This window comes from Ursus arctos, unplaced genomic scaffold (assembly GCF_023065955.2).
Source record: "Ursus arctos isolate Adak ecotype North America unplaced genomic scaffold, UrsArc2.0 scaffold_2, whole genome shotgun sequence".
Lineage (NCBI taxonomy): Eukaryota > Metazoa > Chordata > Mammalia > Carnivora > Ursidae > Ursus > Ursus arctos.
Window position 1 is genome coordinate 10,407,602 of NW_026622874.1, and position 5,445 is coordinate 10,413,046.

Here is a 5,445-nt window from a genome sequence, read left to right on the forward strand (position 1 = left end):
CGGAACTTTCCAGATTTTAGTTTTTGTCTCCCTATCTAGGACACAATCTCCCTGAGTAAAGGAGTGTGCTTTACACCTCTGGCTTCTTGCAGTTTGTGCCGGGAACAGCATAGGTGATTAATGACACCTTGTTGAAGCAACAGTCAGCATTATGTACACAGAAGCGCAGACGTGTGGGGTTTTGAATTTAGAACAAGGAATGGTACCATTCTGGGAAGAGCTGAGTCTGATTCTTCTTCACCAATAATCTACTTGTTCACCAATTCCCCCTCCCCTTTTTTTTTTTAACAGCTCTCTGCAGAGACCTGCACATTTTATCAAGGCTAACCTATGCATGCCGTGAACTAGAAGCCTGCCTTTGCTCTGAATTTCTGTGGAGTGAAGTCCTTCTCCAACTGACACTGTGCTGTTTTAGTCCATGAGAGATTTTCAGTTCCTTTCTCCTGGAAGCCTGTGGGCAGAACCAATCTGCAAGACATTGTACAGTCTCTGTAGGGGACCGGCAGATGTGACTCAGAGTGAGGTTGATTTCCAAGAACATCTTTCCTGGGGGTATGGCTAATGAGCTCACCTTTGAGTCTGCCAACAAAAGAGGCCCACGGAGACACCCAGATCCGTGGAAATCCATCAGCCGCAGACAGGGAAGATGCAGGGCGCCAGCGTGGGCTAGGAGTGCCTGCCAGGCAACCATATAAACAGGAAACCACCTAACTCTGAGAAACCAATTTTACTCATTGGGTCCAGCTAATCAGCAGCTAATTCCAAAAGCAGACTCTTACTGGGAGTAAAACAAAAAGCAAGGGTCACGACGTCTATATTCATGAAGTCATAATCTATGGTAGGGTTTGTCTTAGGGCTCTCTTTGTATTGATTACTTAAATATTTGTTGTGCAATGGGTACGTCAAACAAAAATCACTACTCTACCTCCCCTGGACTCATATGCTGTCATTAGACTTAAAAACAGCATCTAACTTAATACAGGGCTGCACCTGTTTAACCAACCCGAACCTCTTTGCCCCCTCAGTGTCCCAGTCGCCTCAGGGGCATTGGCAAGGCTCTACGCCACGCTCGTCAAATGCCAAGTCAGGCGCTGACTGATCTGATGTTGATTTCAATGCAGTTCAGAGGTCATAACAACAACAAAATTGGCATTCAGGTCCCTAGGATGGAGACATACACTTTCTGAACATGTAAGTGACAATTGTGACTGACTGGTGGGTTTTCCAACTCACCCATCATTAGTGAGTAGCTCTTTAAAGGATAAAATTAATGGTCACCTAATGATGCTGGAGAAAGAGAGCAGGTGATGGCATTCACCGTCATCAAAACCATCATCATCATTCCGTGCCTCCTAATAGAATTTTGTAATTTTCAAAGTGATTTTACACATAGTTTCAATTATCCATTGCTTAGAGCTTCGACAGAGGTCTTCCCAGTAGAAACTGAAAATCCATCAGAAATTCAGATTAATTTTAAAACATAGGTCTTGGATGTCCACTATGTGTAAAACACCTCACTAGGCATTGGAAACTCACCAGTGAACATGACAGACAGGAGAGAGAAGGAAGACAGTATTGCGGGAGCAAGGAAGGGACCCTGGGCAGGTCTTAGGAGGAGTAAGAAGTTTTCTGAGGAAGCTGAGTGCTTGGCCCTGAAGAGCGCCAAGGACTTTGGTGAGTGGAGGACTTTTAAATGATGGTTTCCTATTGGCCATCTGACAGACGGAGCACCTGTTCCGTGGTCTCTGGGGATGGTGAGCAGCATTGGAAAGAACGGCTACTTCTGCATATTAAATTATAAGCCACCAGGCGGCTGGTTAGATGAAAGGGTTTGGTTTTATAATCTCTTTCTATGAAGTCACCATATGTTCACCTTTTGGCTGGAACGAGTCCTAGGGCTGAACTGTTCGGCAGTTGGTGACTGTTTTTGTTCTGTAAGATTACTTTTCTTTTTTGATTATGAACACAGTCAATGGCAATTGTTTTTTAAAGTTGAGAAAGGCAGGAAAGGAAAGAACAAAGAAGTAAAGAGTGATGGCACAGTGCAGACAATGTCATAATTTGCATTTACGAGTCTTTCTAGGCTGTGTTTTTCACTGACACAGACACACGATCATTCACACTGATAACTGGCTCCTTGTGGATGCATCGGGGGAAGAAAGAGGTCACACATCGGTAGATTTCCAGCGTTCGCAAGGCACAGCAGACTCTAATAAATAGGTTTAAAGTACATGGGGAGTTTTGGTTCGTTTTTAGTTTGAAGGAGACAATGGACATTCCATTCTGTTCGAAAGTTGTAAATTCCATGAAATCTGAGCTATGTGTGACTATATTATTATTAGTCATTAAAATGACTTTTGAAGTAGGCATATTTCTTATCCTTGCTTTACAAAAAGGAATAAACTGATAAAAGAAATTCAGCAGTTCAGTAAGTAAAGGGTAACTCGCCCACGGAGGCTTGGGCACCGTTTTGCAAAGGTTTCACTTACCTTGCTGACTCTGGATCCCAGAATGGTAACCAGATTTAGCTGTCACTTCTTAACAAAGTATTTTAATGTAACAGAACTCAACAGATGTGGTTTAATTGAAATTGACTTGAGGCTTTGTAAGGAGAGTGGATGCTATTGACTATATATGACCTTGGTTGTGTTGGCCCATCTGTTTGGGTGTGGGCTGCACGAAGCAGCATTTTCCCTTGTTCATAGAGGGAGGAAGTTGGGGAGGGTGAGGAGAGAGCCCAGCAGGCTCGGGGCCAAATGGAGATGAGCTAGAGAGAGGAAAACCCCTGCATAGCGAGGGTTTGCGTGCAAATAAGAAAAAAACAAGGACGAAGGGAATGTCTAGGTTTACCTTTTTGAGTTTGTGCATTCACTAATGCTTTTGTAAGAATATATTCTTCTGAAGGACCTAAAAAAAAGTTGAGTTTCATGTCTGGGTCAAAACAGTTGATCATAAAGACAGGATGTATTGAAGAAGACCCAGCATGGAGAGAGGACTTCCCCAGGCCATAACACAGTGTGTGAGGAAGGAATGGGGGGTAAGGAGGGAGCACTTGATGAGTTCCCACTCCCTAGATTTGTAGGAAGCCCCGGCTGAACACTGAGTTCCCGATGGAGACAATAAATTGCAGTTCATGTGCCCAAACAGTGGAATCCATCATGGTGTTCGTGTGAGCTACCAGTCCCTCCTTAGGTCATCATGACTGTGTGTTGGGCCTGCTAGACTCTGTTGGTGACGTCAGGGTTTCCTGGGGAAGCTTTCCCAAGCCCATCCATCTTTTTGTGCCTTCTATCATATTGTTTCCATTGCCTGAAATTCCACAATCCCCTCTCTACCCCAACCCCTCACCACTCTCTATTGAAGTGTTGCCTGTCCTTGACTTCTTGACCTGGACTTGAATGGTTTGTTTGCTTGTCTGGCTCCCTTAGCGTATAATCCCCTGGAACTCAGGAACAGTGACTGGAACAGCGGGTGGTATATGATTAGCACTTAATAATTTATTGATTCAGAGACAAAATAAATGAAGAAATGAATGAGAGCAAAATGGAAGTTCCACCTCTTTGGTAAACCGTTTCTATTGTTGACCTCTATGAACGTCCACTTACCTGAGGAACGTTCTTTCTAATACATACTAATAATATTTCCATTCCTCTTACTATATTTACTGGGTACTTATGCGCAAGACTATGAAATCTCATGTAATCCTTACAACTAACTGGCTGCAGGTCCAATGATTATCTCTACTGGTAAGAAAATCAATCGGGAAAGGTAGTTGTCTGGGCCAAGGTCATGAAGCTGGGAAGTGACAGAGCCAGGATTTGTGCCTGAACAGTCTGAACAAGATCCCACGTGCTCTTCTACTTACCTCGGCAGTTCTCCTTGTCCCTCAGGGCCAGGCAGAGACTTGGCTTCCTCAGGAAACTTGCCTACACCTGTGACTTCATCGTCCATTTTCTCATCTCTCCCTACTAGGACTGTAGGCCCTGGGAGGCTGGAATCCGGTCTCTCTTCTTTCCACTTTGTGTGGCCACCATCTTGTGAAGTTGTCGGGAGAGGGGTTCCCGTCCGAACCAGGCAGATGACGAAATGGTGGCCTGGGGATTTGTCTAATCTGACAAGGCCACCCTCTGTCAGAGTCAGGGGTCGGACTTCAATTTTCGACTCATATTCCAGGCTTCTAATCTGGAAGAAAATGCCTTAGCAAGGGTCCTTCTAAACAATTTGGGGGCCAGGGATAGAGTTCACAGAATTCTAGAATTGCAAGAAACCACAATGGTTACCTGAAATAATGTCCTCATAGAATGGGGAGGTAGCTTATCCAAGGCTATGGAGCAAGTGAGTAGAAAGATTGGAACGATGAGGACACAGAGTTAGCCCCAGGCTGACCCTTAGTTTTTCCTGACTGACATATGATATAAAATATAAATTATTCAGGTTTGAACCAAGGCGATAATGTCTTTACTATCATTATCCTTGGCATATATGCAAAGAGTAGCTTTTTCTTAGTAAAAATCTATTTATTCTACTTGGCGCAGGCACTTACCTGGTGGCTTTATCGGGTGTTTTTTCATCTTTGCTCTCTTCCCTGGACTGTCCCTCCCAGCCGCAGCCCTCCAGCCCGCACTCCCCTCCCCTGCAGCTGCGCTCACCGGCCAGCCCTCTGTTTTCCTCATGGCTGCCTTCCAGCTGCGCCCCACACACCCGGCCACGGCCACTTCCTGGCTGCCGTCCTGCACCAGTGCTGCAATTGCTAACACATTAATGGCTCCTTTTGTGAAAAATAACACAGCAAAGCTTGTTGTAAATTAAAATTGCCGGGGAGGTGGAAAACGATGACATGGACAAAGCAAAGCCATCATGTAAAAATTGCCTTACAGGGCAAAGAGGAGGCAAAGGAGGACATCTTGGCTCTGCCCTCCCTTTCACAGTCCCAGTTTGTCACTGTGGGAAACGCACCTGCACTGGCCTGGGGTCACCGTCTTGGCCACCTGGATGGGGTGCATGACAAGGGAGATAATCCCTGTGGTTTTGCCTGGCTACCTGCTCTCCTGGGTCCACTGGGGGAGAGGAGGAGGGAAGAGCAGCACAGATTTGAAAACAAAAGGTAAACCGTGCGGATACAGAGAACAGGGGCTTCCCGTGTCAGCAATGCATGTGGCGTGCTAGCGGGAGGAGGGCTGGAGGACCCTGATGGCAAATCAGGTTAGGTTCAATGCCAAATAAGTGTGGTTCTACCCTTTGTCCAGTCCTTAGTAAAAACACTTGGCACTTTCTGTTTTAATCATTAGATTGGCCAACCATACTCTGTCCTCGTCGTCTCTGTAGTCCTGGGGCCTTGCACGGTGCTTGGCACAAATTACAATGCAAGCTACATTTTCCAAACGGATGGGATGAATAATTGGAAAGGGGAGGGGTAGAGAGCAAAAATTCACCCTTCACATTTGC